Source organism: Trachypithecus francoisi, unplaced genomic scaffold (genome assembly GCF_009764315.1).
Source record: "Trachypithecus francoisi isolate TF-2019V2 unplaced genomic scaffold, Tfra_2.0 Lachesis_group20, whole genome shotgun sequence".
Taxonomy (NCBI): domain Eukaryota; kingdom Metazoa; phylum Chordata; class Mammalia; order Primates; family Cercopithecidae; genus Trachypithecus; species Trachypithecus francoisi.
In genome coordinates, this window is record NW_022681466.1 from 43,745,786 (window position 1) to 43,763,798 (window position 18,013).

Genomic DNA, 18,013 nt, shown 5'->3' on the forward strand with positions numbered 1-18,013 from the left:
TACACTCGAATAATCAGTTATTTTAAAAGTTAAAATATGAGGATTGCTTAGGCGCTTTCAAACTGAGTTCTATTAAATAAACTATAATAGGGTGACAGTGCTTAGCACAGCACTGGCACAAAAGTATTAGTTGAATCTGAAATTGATTTGCTTGTATTATATATTAGTGTAATAACCATAGGTGGCCAAGACATGCGAGTGTCTAAGATCACATTACTTTTTTCAAAAGTTTCTGCATGTTCTTCAAAATCCTCATCCATTACTGACCCACAAGAGATTCTACATTATTCCTAAAAGACCCTGTAAAAAGTAATATACAACTCTGTCATACAATGGCCAGAACTCTCCTTCATTTTCTTTGAAGGATAAAAATCAAGTATTAAAAGTGTTTGGACGAACGGAGGCAAGATGGCGCACTTCCGGGTTCTTCATCACCAACTTTGCCCGTGCGCGCGAAAATGCAGCCGGCGCCCGGGAAGGTGCAGACCAACCGGGCATGCGCCAGGTGACGTCAATCCGAGGAGACCAAGATTTACCTGGTCGCACCTACGGAACGCCCCCCACATGCCCGTGTCCTGCCTATTGCCCTCCCACTCCTAGAAAAGCCGCTCCGGGCAGACGCCCCACGCGGACTTCCCAGGCCCCCACTCCTGTCGGGACTGCAGGAACTCCGTCCGAGAGCCCCACCAGGCGACTCTGTTGGCCTCCTTTGCTGGAGGCCGACAGACGTCTCCCTACCCACCTTCTTCCCTGAAGCTAGGTGACCAAAAATAAATTTGCAATTTTTGCTCCTACCCTTGCCTACTCGCTGGTTCTTTTGTGCCCGCTCTGGTGGTCTTAGAAAAACAAATCAAAAAGAATATAGAAACTATTTTGAAAATGTGCCAATTTCAAAACCAACAGACAACTAAGTCACACTTTAGATCTTAGGGTATGTATATTTAAAGCGTATGTTAAAAAATAATAATAAAGCCTGTTACTGTCTCCATGGCAACAAAGGTCTAACATTAAGAATCCTAACAGTATGGTTCTGTCAAAAGCAAACTTTGGAATAGCAGACCTCTCACCTCTGCTATGAGTGTGAGACTTGAGCCTGTTTTTAAAAATCATTATTACAAATAAAGATCTCAAGTGATTTATATGTATATATGCAGGCTACTAATAGCCAATATTAGAATCTCTTTCATTATAATTTCACCAGATTTAAAAATAATGAGACAGTTTATTCAATACTGCTTAGTATAGGAAAAATGATTATACAGTAATTCAATACTTAAAGCTCTTAAGTCTTTCGCTAGAATTTTATTAAAGCATTGTCATGGCATCAGAGTAACTGCTTTACCTGCTGAGTTCTGACAAAGACAGCACAAGTCCCTGCTCAAGGGACTCTATATATCTTGAAATCTTAAAAACATTTTTTTAAATAATGAAATTTAGGGCCAGTAGACAGACCAGAAACTTAGTGTAGAAATGTAAGAAAAAAATTGAAGGATGGCAGGAGAACTTAAAGGAGGTATGAGGAGTGTACAAGAATTATGAGATGAAGTCAAGGGAAAAGATCAGGGTTCTAGATATCATACAGAAAAAAGGAAATCGCTGAAGACTGTGAAGACAGTATGGACTATATGGTGTTAATCAGAAGTTAAATAGACCTGGCAGAGGAAAAAAAACAAAACCTCTTACTAAAATATACACTTCTCCAGCAAAAAGAGTTATTTTAGATCTATGAAGCTCAATGTATACCAACTTCTTTATTTTCCCTTCTCAGGAAATTCCAACTGAAGTTATCTTTATAACTCACAGGAGACATCTAATTCTTTCTTCTATCTACTTTTCACCTCTTCCCTCATCCATGGGTTACTGTGCATGTCTAATAATAAAGTTAAACTACTTTATAAGGTAGATGATAATGGAGTTCTCATCCGAGTCATAGAAAACTAGTGTCATCTGTAAGTCAAACACAGGAGGGACAATCACAGATATGATAAATTGAACAATAGTCATAATATTGCTTGGTGGAGAACATAAAAGGGCAAGTTGGAAGATGGGGCATAATATTTTACCTGGAAGCCTGGAATTTCAATCTGTTTCATTGTAAAAAATGATACATAAGATGATTCATATGAGTAAGAGAATTCCACATTAAAAGGCTTTCTCTGATAGTTAAAAAGAAGAAAGAAAGTGGTTGAGATGAGATGGGTAGGAATAATCTAAAGCCCAAACTTGGCATTTTATTGTGATGTAAGAGATAACAGAAACTACTGCACAAAGAAGTGATTGGAACTGACACTGGGAACATCGACTCTTATACCCTCAATGACTTGAGTTACAGAATCTGGCAGAGGTTGAGCACATGAACGCATATCAGCTTAGAGGTTAAGTACAGTGATCTGAAAAATCTAGGTCTTGATTCTAGCATATATTAATAGTAAGAAATTGGGCAAGTTATAGCCTTACCAAGTCTTAGTTTCCTAATAAAGTCATAGTGTTGTTATGAGGCTTAACTAATTCCAAACATGTGTAAGTATTTAAGCACAGTGCTTGGATACAGTGATACAGCTCACCTATTAAGTTTATTAATACATGGACTAGTGAGGGCTATGGCTACAGAAAATAAAGTAAGAAAGTGGTTTCAGACATACTATAGAGGCAGCATAACATGGTAGCACATTAGTGAGGAGTTTGAGAGTGCAGGAATTAAGGGTAAGGGCTCTGAAACCAGAAAGCTTATATTAGATTCCCATTTCATTCATTTTTTTCCTAGCTGTAAGAACCTTGCTGTGTCTGTTTCCTTCCATCAGTTATTTTGGGCTAATAACATCAAAGACAATTTGTGAGGATATTAATTCAAATAAAATCCTCAAAATAGTACCTAGCCCAGAATAAATGCTCTAAAAAATTAGCTGTTATTATTTGTTTTTGCTGTTGTCATCATTGTTATCACAGATTCAGCATGATTTGGAGTCTGAACCATGAATGTATGTTGCGGCATGGGGGTAGTAAAACAAAAATGTCTAAGGGGATGAGAACAATGATATCACCAATTAATTTTTAATTGAGAAGGGAATCATGTTGAAGAAAATACAATATGTTATGCCTTAGCAGAGTATCCAAATCAAAATGGTCTAAGTTAGACAACAATAAATATGGGATACAGAATGGAAGTTAAACAGTATTCTTTAGACCACGGGTTCACAAAATGTGGTGCCTGGACCAGCAGTATAATATCACCTGGGAATTTGTCAGAAATGCAAATGATCAGGCCCCACCCCAGATAAGCTGAATCAGACACTCTGGAAGGTGGGGGCCCAGCAATCTGTATTCAGCAAGCCCTGCAGGTGATTGTACAGCACACTGAAGTTTGTGAACACTGGATTAGAGAATCTACAACCACCACATGCAGGCTGCTCATTAAGAGAATTTTCTTAAGAAAAAAGCTGTAATGAAATACAAATCAAGGCCTCATCTGCGATAGTATCAACATGTGTGGTAAAGTTAGAATTTCTTTTCTTTTCTTTTCTTTTTTTTTTTTTTTGTGTGAGACAGGATCTGGCTCTGTCGCCCAGGCTAAAGCGCAGTGGTATGATCTCAGGTCACTGCAACGTGCAACCTCCTCCTCCCAGGCTCAAGTGATTCTCCCACCTCAGCCTTCCGAGTAGCTGGGACCACAGGCATGTGCTACCATGCTTGGGTAATTTTCGTTATTATTTTTTTTTTTGGTAGAGACAGGGTTTTGTCATGTTGCCCAGGCTGGTCTGAAACTCCTTGGGCTCAAAAGATTTGCTCGCCTCAGGCTCCCAAAGTGCTGGGATTACAGGCATGAGCCACCCACGCCTGGCTATTAGAATTTCTTTTCAGTCATTCTTTTACCAGTTTAACTCTTGTGTTGTTGATGTTTCTGTTGCTGTCTTTTAAAGAGTCCTAAGTTATAAAGTATTAACCATATGGGTTTATTTTGAAGTAATAACAATACTATCTATACTCACTAATTCTTCCCATGATCACTTGGGAGGCAGGGGTTGAGGGAGGATAAGAGCAATCAGATTCATCACACAGGAATGCTAACGGTGAAAGAGAAAATCCACCTATTGAGGTTCCTCTGTATACTGGAATACTATAGATAATGTTGAAGCATATCTAGTTCAAACAAATATAAGGCCATTAAAAAAAGAATTTTAAATAATTACTGAGGTATATGTCTTTAGTAAAGGTTTCATAGCAGAAGGGATTTTTTAGGAGGAAACTGGCAGAAGACTCAGATAAGAATATACTGAAAGAACAGTATAGAGGCAGACCAAATGAAAGCAAAGATCAAGAAAATACAAAATGAAAGATAAATATACAGATAGGCAGAACAATAAAAGTACCAAGAAAGTATTTTCACAAAGTTGGATTTGAGATTATAAAGTACATTTAGTAAAGTTAACCTACAGATAACTTTAAATAAACATTAATTGTCCAATGTGGTAGGAAAATAAAAATTTTTGTGTAGGTAAGAAAAAGAAATACAAGGCATCCAAAGTAGAAAGGAAGAAGTAAAATTATCTCTTTGCAGAAGACAACTTATATGTAGAAAACCCTAAAGACTCCAGAAAAATACCTGCTGGAACTAATAAACAAATTTGGTAAAGTTGCAGGATACATAATCAACTCACAAAAATTAGTTGTATTTCTATATACTAACAATGAACAATCTGAGAAAAAAAAACCTAAGGAGATAGTTCGGTTTAAAATAGCAACAACAAAAAAATAAAATATGTAGACATAAACTTAACCAAGGAAGCAAAAGACTTGTGCACCGAAAACTATAAAACATTGCTGAAAGAAATGAAAGAAGGTACAAATAAATGAAAAGGCATCCATTCTTCATGGACTGGGGGACAATATTAAGATGGTATACCACCCAAGTGATCTATAGATTTAATGCAATCCCTACCAAAATCCCAACGACTTTCAATGACTTTTTTTTTTTTCAGAAATAGAAACATCCATCTTAAAATTCATGTGAAATCTCAAGGGAACCTAAATAGTCAAAACAATCTTGAAAAAAATAATAAACTTGGATTTCTCATACTTTTTGATTTCAAAACTTAATACAAAGCTATAGTAGTCTAAACAGTATGGTACTGGCATAAAGACAGACACACAGACCAATGGAATAGAAAAGGCTGGCCAGAAATAAACTGTACCATCAATAATTTTCGACAAGGGTATTAATACCATTTAGTAAGAAAAGAACAGTCTTTTCTTTTTTTTTTTTTTTTTGAGACGGAGTCTCGCTCTGTCGCCCAGGCTGGAGTGCAGTGGCCGGATCTCAGCTCACTGCAAGCTCCGCCTCCCGAGTTTACGCCATTCTCCTGCCTCAGCCTCCCCAGTAGCTGGGACTACAGGCGCCCGCCACCTCGCCCGGCTAGTTTTTTGTATTTTTTTAGTAGAGACGGGGTTTCACCGTGTTAGCCAGGATGGTCTTGATCTCCTGACCTCGTGATCCGCCCGTCTCGGCCTCTCAAAGTGCTGGGATTACAGGCTTGAGCCACCGCGCCCGGCCAAGAAAAGAACAGTCTTTTCAACAAATGGTTTTGGGGAAACTGAATATGCAAAAGAGTGAGGTTAGATCCTTATCTTAAATCATATAAAAATTAACTCAAAATGGATCAAAGACTTAAAAATAAGAGCTAAAATTGTAAAACTCTTTGAGGCAACATAGAAAGAAAAGATTTGAACTACAGAATTGTAAAGAAGTAGAGAGAAACACTGAGAAATTTATCTGGAAAGAGAAAATTATATTTTAAAACATTTTAACAAAGCTTTCATATGCAGAATCTTATAACATTTTAGTTCCTAAACATTTACTAGAAAATAAACCTTTGAATACCATGAATTTTCTGCAGTGGGAGTGGGAAAGAAGGGTAGAGGGAAAGATAGTGTTTGTGTCATTCTTTATTTCCTTCTTATTAACCCCAGATCTCTGTTAGGTTTGGAAATAGGTGGGAAGGGCATCCTTCTACCCTATCTAATGTGCTGATTAACTATTTCTCATGATTGTGCTTCAATAGTGACATAAGTAACATCTTGAAGAAAGGGGAAATGCAAGGAGATTTTCCCTGTTATTCATTTCCTGCAAAATGTGGGGGGTGGGGGGCGGTCAAAAACAATAAATAAAAATAAAATAAAGCACACACAAAAAAAAAACCAGAAGGAAAAACCAATAGAATCTGACATTTTGGCACAGGGTAGATAAAAGTGAAAAATGGCGAAGAGGAAAAAAATGATAATTCATATTTCCTGTTTTTTGAGGGAGAAAGTTAACTATGTAAAGAAAATGCAAATTGGGTGCTACATGAAATTTTCACATACAAAGAATGATAGTTTAAATGAAAATTATTTTGTTAGAAACCCACATGTAACTATTTCTAAACCAATTCCATAAAACATGAGCTCTTCCTTTCAATTCAATGAATGCTACTGTGTCCTACCATGTGCACAGAGCAGTAAGAAATGCTTCAGGGGATTCAAACATAATTAAGACAGTGGCCAGCCTAAAGGAACTTAATGATGGGGTAAGAGAGAAGAAGACCAGCTATGATATAAACAGGAGAAAGCCAAGTGCCATGAAAATGGTACAAAACATAGGCTACACAATTTAAAGAGAAAAATGTATTGCAGATGCCTCCCAACTCATCAGAGTTTAATAAATGTTAATTTTCTATTAAAAATTGGAATTATAAGGTGATTTTAGGAAACTGGTTTCAGAAGATCTATTAATTTCACTAATTTATCTTCTTTTAAAGTTTCATGAAGAATTTTATGGTTACAACAGTTGAAAAGTAACTGGAGAAAAACATGCTCACAGCTTATGTCTTTAAAAATTTGGAAAAGAACACACTGAACCCTCAATCAGGCAGAAAAAACAAAACCATAAAGATTAAAGTAGAAATCAATGAAATAGCAAATAAACTTATTTGCTTTTCAGAGGAAAATGATGAAACTAGAATTTAATTCTTTGAAATGATAAAGAAAATAGAAAAAACTTACTGTAGATTAACAAAGAGAAACAGCAAAGACATGAACTATCAAATTAGGAATAAAAATGGGGCCATCACTATTGACTCTGCAGAAATGTAAAGGACTATAAGAGCATATTAATAACAACTTTAAGCCAACTGATATTTGATAACTTAGACGAAATGGGCAAATTCACAGAAAGACACAAATGATCAAAACTCATTCATTAAGACATGGAAAAATCTGAGTAGATTTATAACAAGTAAATAAACCGAATTAGTAATTAAACATCTTGCCACAAAAAAGCGCAGTCTCAGCTATCACCACTGGTGAATCCTATGAACGGCCTCAAGAAGAAATAGTGGCACTCCTTTACAAACTCTACCAGAAAATTAAGAAGCACGTTGCGACAGGAGCAAGGGACTTAGAAAATCAAGTTACTTCAGACATATGTGGCTAGACGTTTTATGCCAACAGTGTTTAAGAAATCTGTAGTGATGTCTGGCTTATGAATTTAGTTTGTTCTAACTTAGTTCAATCAATTAAATATTATCACACTTTGCCTTGTTTTAAAAATTAATGATAACCATTTTAATGTTTATCAAGTAAAAAAGTTTAAAAACTTCTTCCAACATTACATCTATAGATGATAGTTTTCTTAAAGAGCTTTATACAAACTTTTAATTTTGCTCTGATCTTATTTGGCACTCAAGGCAGAATTAAATGTAACATTTTTTTTCAGATGAGTATTTCAATGGTAGAGAAAACATCCCTAAATTTTGTTTTAGAAAGACCAATGAAATGGGATCATTCTGTTGGGTCCTATAGATGGCCTATTTTTTTAGTGATGCAAAACATCTTGCTAGAGCCCAATTCTAATGTGAAGTACACAGCACTAAAAACAATGACCTCACTTTCAAAAAAAGCTATGTAACAACAAATAAAATAACATCATTTGTGTAACAGTTTATACTTTTGTTTTTTTCTTGAGACAGAGTCTCGCTCTGTCACCCAGGCTGGAGTGCAGTGGCACAATCTCGGCTCACTGCAACCTCCACCTTCTGGGTTCATGCAATTCTCCTGCCTCAGCCTCTGGAGTAGCTGGGATTACAGCTGTGCACCACCATGCCTGGCTAATTTGTGTGTTTTTTTGTTTTGTTTTTTGTTTTTTTTTTTTCAGTAGAAACGGGTTTTGGCATGTTGGCCAGGCTGGTCTCGAACTCCTGACCTCGAGTGATCCGCACACACTGGCCTCCCAAAGTGCTGGGATTAAAGGCATGAGCCACCGCACCCATTCTATTTTATACTTTTATTTAAATTTTTACCTAAGCTCATTCCACCTTTGTAATTTTTCTATGTAAAATACATTAATCCTGTTTTGTAGATGGGAAAACAGAATCACAAGATCTCTTGTCCAAGATCACAGTAATTAAGTGGTAGATTACAGATATATATCCTGATATTTTGATTTCAAATATTGTATTATTTCATTTATAACACTGTTCCTGGGCGGGCATGGTGGCTTGCGCCTGTAATCCCAGCACTTTGGGAGGCCAAGGCAGGTTAATCAGTTGAGGTCAGGAGTTCGAGACCAGCCTGGCCAACATGGCGAAACCCCATCTCTACTAAAAATACAAAAATTAGCCAGGTGTGGTGGCACGAGCCTGTAGTCCCAACTACTCGGAAGGCTGAGGCAGGAGAATTGCTAGAACCTGGGAAGCAGAGGATGCAATAAGCCAAGATGGTGCCTCTGCACTCAGCCTGGGCAACAAAGCGAGACTCTGTTTCGAAAACAAAAAACTGTTCCTGAAGGTATGGGACTGATTTTAGGATGTAAAAGGTGATTTAAAATCATCTATAAAAATGGCAGTAAATAGCACTGAATTACATAGCACAGTGGGCATTACTAGTGCCCACCAATATCCTGGTCTCCATTCCCTTCTAGGCAGAGGGGTGACTACAATTACCAGCTGTTGTGCAGTTTAGAAAAGACTAGTTTGGGCCAATGAAATGAAAACAGAAGTGACATAGTCCCTGCATGATTCTACAATATGTCTCTTCCTCTGACAGAAAAATCACGATGAAAGTCTCATGTTGAGATAGTGAAACTACAAGACTGAAGCAGCAATAAAGGACAGCTGCCCTGGAGAGTTGCCAATGTTTGCTGGGTGAATTAGAAATCAACATTTGTTGTAGGAATCTGCTGCCATTTTAAAGATGGTTTGTTAGGGCAATATAGTCTAGCCTATTCCGACTAATGAAATTACTACAAAGTTACTCTTTTCAATTATCTGTCAATCCTTCTGAATAGGTCAAGAAGAAAATTTTAATGTGCAGCTAGTATCAGTTAATCCTCCTTTTTTAACAAAGAGAGCTGAGCTTCAGAATCATTTGAAGGTTTAAGTAGCCAGACTAATGTTCTAGTTAATCTTCTAGTTATGTTCATGATATTGATTTTCTAGTTTGACGAGAAATATAGAGTTTCTTTCAAAGTAAACTAAGCAAAAGCATGAAATTCCAAGAAAACAGTAGGTTAAATAAAAAGTAGTTATAATCAGGTGGGGCAAAAATCATGAAAATCCTATACCAAATGAATGAAATTAAGAAACAGTGCAGGTACCACATGTATTTCTTTCTTTCTTGAGACAGGGTCTTGCTCTGTCACCCTGGTTGAAGTGCAGTGGTATGATCACAGCTCGCTGCAGCCTTGACCTTCTGGGATCAAGTGATCCTCCTCCCTCTGCCTCGTGAGTAGCTGGCGTTATATGCGCGTGCCACCATGCAATTTTTAAAAATATTTTGTAGAGACAGGGTCTCACTATGTTTCCCAGGCTGATCTCAAACTTCTTGCTTCAAGCAATCCTCCTCAGCCTCCCAAAGCGCTCGGATTACAGGCATGAACCACCACGCCCAGTGGCCAAACTCTATTTCATCGTACACAGTCTAGCTCTGTCACCCAGGCTAGAATGCAGTGGTGTGATTTCGGCTCACTGCAACCTTCACCTCCGAGGATCAAACAAGCAGTGGGACTACAGGCCTGTGCCATCATGCCTGACTAATTTTTTTGTATTTTTAGTAGAGATGAGGTTTTGTCATGTTGGCCAGGATGGTCTGGAATTCCTGAGCTCAAGCAATTGCCCACTTCTGCCTCCCAAAGTGCTGGGAATATAGCAGTGAGCCACTGCACCCAGCCAAACTCTATTTCAATAGAGCAACTTGACTTAATTCTCCATTTTCTATCTAGTTTGTGTTGAGTTGTGAGCAAAACATTTAGGCAACTGTATTTAAGTTGGTGTTCAGTATGAAGGACAGAAGTGGCAAAATATTTTCAGATTAACAATAACAATCAATTACAGTCATGACTGGAATACTGGTTAGATAATAAGAGAATTGGGAGATAGCAAGTATAAACAGAGAAAATAGTAAGTTAAAAAAAGACTTCTCATATGAACAGACTTATAATCATATGAGCAATCTAGTCATTTGATGAGATAGATAATCAGAGCAGTCTCCTCTTAAATTTTTTTTGCCATCTTTCCAGAAGGGCCAATCCAGTTCTCTATACTTTTAATAGCCTTTAATTCCACGGATGGCACAGTCAGAAGTCAAAAGTGAAGACAGAGGAAGCACAGACTGAATCTGTGTGTGGTACACACGTGTAATCTGTGAAGAACCTACGTCCATGGTTACAATGCAGCTTCCTAACTTAGACAAGTGTGGTATGTCGATACAGAAAAGCTGTAGTTACTATATTAAAGTGAGAGTAAATCATGAGGTCATTCTTGAAAGTTTTAGAGTGGGTTCTCACTCAAAGTTTCTAAATTGTGTTACCACACTTCAAAATACATGAAGGATTTTATCATGACCAAAACTGGCACAGACAGAAAAATCTTTTAAGAATATGTCTCTGATCATTAAGAAAGAGAAAGGGAAAGATAGGTAAGATGGTGAAGAGACGTATTTCATTTCAGAGGACAGAAGAAGAATACAGATTAACAAGGAGGGAGAGAATATGCAGGGACACAGCCTAAAGTAGCCCTCCCAACAACAGTCCAAGCAGAACAAGAGCTAGCATTAGATGCAAAAGGAAGAAAGCAATGTTTTCATCTTAATGAACTGTTTGAGAAAGACTGAAGTTTCTCAAGCTCAATTTCAGCCTATGTATTTATAAAAATTATGGTCCACTCACATAGATATATCACTATAGTTATAGTACAATCATGTTTTCTACTTGTATTAGTCAGGGTAGGCCAAGAGCTGAAACAAACAACTTTATCTCAGTAGCGTAAAACAACAGATTTCTCATTCAATATGTGTATTCAGTAGGAAGCTTCTTTCTATAATGTAGTTCCAACAGTATCTTACAGCCCCAGAGTTCTTTGTTGGATTCTCTGCATCCAGAGATGCAGGGGGTGGGAAAGGGAAGGGAAGAATTGCACACGTAAAGTTTCTGAACTTTGCGAAATGTCTGGAACTGGAACACATTGTTTACAATCATAAATCATTCAAGCTCGGTCATATGATAGACACATTTAAGTGCAAGGAAAGCTGGGATATGCAGTTATAAGCAGTTTACCTATATGCCCAGGAAAATGGGAGAATAGGTTTTATAAAAACATAGCATTCTTTGCCATACTGTATATAATACCTTGGACATTCATAAAAATGAGATGCAGAGCTAATAAAGTAGCAGACCCTGTATTAAATTTAGCCCTCTTTCTTTCAAATGGGCTGAATATACATCATCAGGACCTAAGATAGACCTAAATTTATGTGTTTATTTCCCAACTTCTTCATCAAATATAATGCTTTATATTACAATGCCTGTAATAGTATCTGGCATATGATAGCTGGTTAATGATTATTTGTTAATTGAGTAGTATAGAGAATCAAAGCAAAGACAGACATTACAAATAAGAGTTTTACTATACAAAGTGAGTCTTAAAAAGTGCTCATGGATAAAACAAACCTTTGTCACCTGAGAGACACAGAGAGGCTTTCATGAAACAAACAGATTATATAAACTATCTTCATTATAATGACTACAATCATTTAATTTCTAGCTTTAATGACTGGATTCTTTTCTATAAAAGATATCCAACAAAATACACTGAGAACAAAGATGAATTACAAGGGAAATACATTTGAAAAGAAAAGACACTTTAGCTGTGTATTGGCCCTTCCACATTGAGGGATATTTGAAGGATACATCACAAAAGAAATCAACATCCTCTTTATTCCTAACTTTTAAGAGTCAGACCACGTAGCTGGTTCCTGGTCCTCCAAAGCAGGTACGTCAACTGTGGATCAGTTTGTCCTTCTGAACTTGTTTTTAAGCTCCATTTAAGCAGGTCTGGAGTAACTTTTTACTCTGAGGCTAGTTTAGCCTTACTACTAATGTGTATTCTTACTTGGATCTCTACTGAATGCTCCAGGTTTTTAATAAGATCTTTCCAGTCAGAATGAAAAAGAATAAAAAATAAAAAATCTCCCATTCCTGTTTGAGCTCTAGGAATTGTTCAGTTCAAAACTCCTTGGTATTTATTCTTTCTCTAGCCTTATGGAGTCTCATTGCACATCTCTGCAACTCGGTATTAAAGATGCAAAAGGACCCCTCTGCAGAGTTCTGTAGTTGTCTCGGATTAGCTCCCTGTTCTTCGGTACTCTGTAACTTCTGGCTGCCCTTGCCGCCTCAATCTCTGATCTCAATTCGGTAAGACTGTCATTCTCTGTTAGAGTTCTCCACAGTCAGAATATCTTTTGTCAGAAAGTAGGATCCACCGAGTTCTTGTCACTCTCAACCCATGCCCTTTCTCTCAGGGATCACAATACCATGCTGTCAGTTATCCAATATCTGAAAACAGCTGTTTCCAGTGGGAAGGCAAGTCCATTACTGGTAAATTCATCATAGTGGGAAGAAGCCTCTCACTGTTATTTTAATTTGCATTTTCTGTATGTTTATTATTCAGAATGTGGCTGACAAAAGGTAGAGCCTTTGTCTGTTTAACATACTGCTATATCCTTAGTACTGCCTATAATAGTGCCAGGCACAGAGCAAGTTCTATTACTTGTTGAATGAATTAACTAGTTTATATTTGTGTACATATTTTTAGAGGTATAAGTGATCTGTTAATGTCCTTCATCTGTTTAGAACTTAAGGCCTAAGAAAACTGGTGATTCCAAGCTGTATCCAAGGTAACTCAGAATAAGTATGTTCCTCCCACACTATTTTCATGCAATTATGTTGTGCCACATAAAAGGATATACCAGACACATTGATATATAGATAGAACACAGAAGCAATAAATATGGAGACAACATACTGATTCAAAGAAACAGTTACTCAAAAAATGACCACAGTAACTTTTAGGATATTCCTACAGACATTACTTCAATGGGATTTTGAATAACTTAAAGAAATTCTCACTTCAAGAAGAAATTGAGATTTATATCTTCATTTATCTGTAAATCTTTATCTTATAAGGAAACAGGCAAATTACTATGGCCTGCACCTGTTGTAAATGACATCTCTTCACAGCAGTGAATAGCAAAACTCAGTGTATGAGATAAAATAAGGCAGTGTAAATTTCAATTACCTATTTTATTATTTTTGCATATACAAATCAATAATCTGAGCTCAGAAAAGCCTTTTAAATGTGCTAACCTGAAACACAATACTCAAATGCCAATAAGTTTAACTTTAGTAGGTTTGATTTCCATATATCTAAACAGCACTAGGTTTTTGACAATATAAAAAGGAGTTCCAAATTTCAAAATCTGGATATATTGGCTAACACATGATTACTGGCTTACTGATATAAGCAATTCTAACTATTTGTCCGACCAACTTCTGAGTTTTAAAGTGGCTATGATAAATAACTCCACTAAAATTTAAGATATTATATAAACATGGTTCATCATAGGAAAGTTAAAACATGTAAGAGAAAATGGTGTAAATAAAATTTACCGGAAATCCTACCTCTGTGAAAATTTTGTAGTATATGGCCTTCCTATTTTTAAATTTTATATAAAATATTACTGTCAACAAAGAACAGCTAAAAGTGATTGAAGACTTCTCTTTCAAATGTATAGCTTTTGAAAGGAATATTGAGATCCTAAAGTGGCAAGGAAATTCACCGATCAACATTTTAGGAGTTGCATCACTATTATTAAGATGAATATCAGCACTGTCTTTCGGTGTTGAGTAACTCTCACCTTCTTAATAAATATCTCAAAATAGATTTTATTACATCTATTTACAAATTACAAAATCGATTTTATTATTATTTAACTTACATATTTACAAATGCAATCTATGCAACAGTACATAACAGATAGTGATATGACTGTAAGGTACGAGGTGAGATGTTTTTGCGGGGTTTTTTGCTTTTTATTTTTAGCTAGGGTCTCACGCTGTCACCTAAGCTGGTGCAGTGGCACAATCATGGCTCACTGCAGTCTTGACCTCCCGGGCTCAAGTTATCCTCCTATCTCAGCCTCCCAAGTAGCTGGGACCACAGGTGCATGCTACCACACCCAGCTAATGTTTAAATTTTAATGTTAAACTTTTTGTAGAGATGGGTCTCACTATGTTGCCCAGGCTGGTCTCAAACTCCTGGCCTCAAGCAACCCTCCTGCCTCAGCCTCCCAAATTGTTAGGTGTGGGCCACAGTAACAGGCTAGATGCTCTTGTAAATGTTGTCAAAATTGTTAGTATGCCCCCCAAATTAGAAGAAAAAAATCTTTTCCAGCATCTTTCAAAATAGAAATATTACATATGTATTATCTTCTCTTATAGGATATTATCTTATCTTATAGGATAAAATAAATTACAGGATAAAGTAAAAAACACAGCAACTGAAAGGAGGGGCTTTTAAGTAAGACTTGTGTTACACAGCCTCTCATGCAGTCTTCAACAAATTATTTAACTTTTCCATGCTTGGATTCCTTGTCTTTAAAACGTGAGCCATAATCTGAGTTGTTCTGATAATTAAATGCAAAGGGTAAAATATAGGAAAGACTAAAAAAGAATTAGTATTTATTTTTCTTTGGAAATAGGCAGCTGAAGTATAATGCATTACTCAAGACCCACAGACCAAGCTACTCTGGAACAGAAAGTAAAATGTGGATCTTGGATTCATGATTTAGTGATAGTGTACACAACAGATGCTCTGTATACATCTTTAAGCTAAGTGGCCTATGTAATTATTACAATAATAATGTGCCACTCACCTCTCAAGGTTAAAGATTTAAATGAACATATTTCTGTAAAATTAGCATAGTGCCTTGCATATATAGTGTGCTCAATGCTAAGTGTTATTAGTATATAATGGTCATGGTGGTGGGGGTGGTGATATGACACGCAATAGAGGAACATGGAGACACACCAACTAAATCATAAGAAGTTGGTCAGAATGTTTGGCATCTAGAGGGGATGAAAAATTACAAGTAATTTACTCATGCTTCTCACCTCGGTTATGTCTGTCTCTTTCCCCACCCCCCCGCCACAAGAAGGATAACTGCTATTTAATAGATGAAAGTAACTCCCTTGAGTGGAATACATATTATAACAGGATACTAGTACAAGTGCTTTTGTATATTTGACAGGGAAAAGTACAATATGTTGGATAAGAGGTGTTTATGTGAATGCTATAAACCAGTTCCTTTTTGAATATTTTACCAACTATGATTTAAAATCATGCTAAGTTATATAATACTGGATTTATGATTCTGGTTTTATAAATCTGCAGTATAAATTCTACCCTTTCTATGTGTAGGAATCATTAAACTCTACTAGATTATTAACTCTTTGAAGGCAGGGGCTTTAGGAAAATCATCTCAGAATAGTGTTTTGAGAATAACACACAATGCACTCGCCCTGCTGTTTTACATTTTGCATTAGCTGTCAATAATGGCTGAAAATATGCTGACTAGGTAGAATTACATAAATTCCTTGAAAACATAGTTTTAAATATAATAAAGAACTGACGGCGAAACAGACTTGGATTGGAAGCAAGCAAGTATACAACAGTGAGCCATCATTACTGACAATTCCAAATTGAGTTCTCCATGGCAGACCCAAAAGATCTAGCATTAACAAAGAAAACAAAAAGAATTATGGAAGGTTATTCCATTTTTTTTTTTTTCTTTTTCAAAACTTCAGGATAGTAAGCTGAAGAAGATCCTAGTCAATCAATGTGGGAGGTAAAAAACTACTGGTCAGGTGCGGTGGCTCACACCTGTAATCCCAGCACTGTGGGAGGCTGAGGCAGGTGGATCATGAGGTCAGGAGTTCGAGACCAGCCCTGGCCAATATGGTGAAATCCGGTCTCTACTAAAAATACAAAAACTAGCCAGGCTTGTGATCCCAGCTACTTGGGAGACTGAGGCAGGAGAATCACTCGAACCCAGAAGGTGAAGGTTGGCAGTGAGCCGAGATTGCTCCACTGCCCTCCAGTCTGGGAGACAGAGCGAGCCTCCATCTCAAAAAAATAAAACAAAACAAAACAAAAAACTTGTTACTATTTGCATATATGTGAACACTGTGCCAGTACTGTAATAAAATTCTGTTTAAGGATAAATTAAAAACAAAGTAAGTCTTTGTCCCATAGACTAAAATGACTGTTGAGGCATTTTCAAAGATTAAGTGTGAAGGCCAGTAACTTTCTGGCTTGTTGCTGGAATGTGCAGTTGCTACTAAGTCACAACAGAGAATTACTAAGAGAGTTAGTAATTCTAACCCTGAGTAAAGAATCATATTTCTCTGACCTTAGAATATTTGTCAGAAATTGCTATTATTTGTGAGAGGACAAGTTGCTTTTCAATCTCCCTAAAACCCTGGTACAATCTGGCTAGGAGAGAAGAGGGAAGATAAGATGATGATTAATTCCTGAGACAAACAGGGTATAGAAAGCTCTGGTGGAAAGTAAACCATGAAAAGAGAGCTAGCTGGAGGGACAGAACTAGCATTCTGCCAGAGAAGGCTTTGATTTAGGGGTAGAAGCAGGAATTTTTATTCTGGCTTTCGTTAAATACACAAAGGCATGAGATACTGTTTGCCTTACCCTTCTTGGTTGTATGGTAGTAAGAGGGTGTTCTATAAATACTTAAAAAGTAGATGCTGACTTGGCTCAGAGGTCTTTCGTTGGGTTTCCATAAATCTCTTGCCACCTCTGGTTTTTAAACTAAATAAAACATATTGCTCTATTCATCACAGTATTTTCTTTAAGATTTGAAAAAAAAAAAAAATTCCAGTAGTAGGATAGAAGTAGAAGTAGTGCTGCAAAATATAGTAAAGAGGAATGGAAGCTAGAAAGCAAATCTCAAAAGAAAAAAATCGATACATTTTCCTTATGATTTCTATCATTTTACTAATGTAACACTGTATGGTAAAGAGAAAAACAAAATTACATAAAACTTGGAACAACAAATGGTAAGGAGGAGAACAATAAAATCGAAGTTTTTATAAAATTTGGCACTAAAGCTAGATTTAAGCTGAATGTATGCACTCCGATGCATAAATATTTCTATGGCTAGAAACAAATAACTTTAGAAAGTTTCAATATTTATGAAAGACAAAAATCTCAAAATCCTACTGAGGAGGTTCTGCTTCTGTATTCAATAGCTTTCAAATCTTGGTGGAACTGTGGAGCTCATGTAGGCTGACGAGTCTTACAGTGTAGCCTATGGACCAGCATCACCTGGAAACTTGTTCCAAGTGTAGGTTCTCAGGCCCCACACTAAAATGACTGTGTCAGAAACTCTGAGGGTGGGGCACAGCAATCTGTGTTTTAACAAGTCCTTTAAATAATATGAAATGATATTACTTTTAAACTTGAAAGTTGGTTATGTTTACTTAAATATCCATTAATACTGAATATTTGGATCAGTCTTGTGATGAAAGCAAATTTACATTCCAACCCAAGCAACTGGTGTAATGTAGAAAAAAAAAACAAAGTAATTGTTTTAAACAGTAAAAACGATGTGTAAGAAATGCATGTTTTATCCT

General features: G+C 36.6%; 1 protein-coding gene across 4 annotated transcripts in view; it reads right to left on the minus strand.

Moving 5' to 3' along the window:
• The window catches only part of TANC2 (tetratricopeptide repeat, ankyrin repeat and coiled-coil containing 2), a 476,614-nt gene that overhangs the window by 281,517 nt on the left and 177,084 nt on the right, over positions 1-18,013 (minus strand). The window lies entirely within an intron of this gene.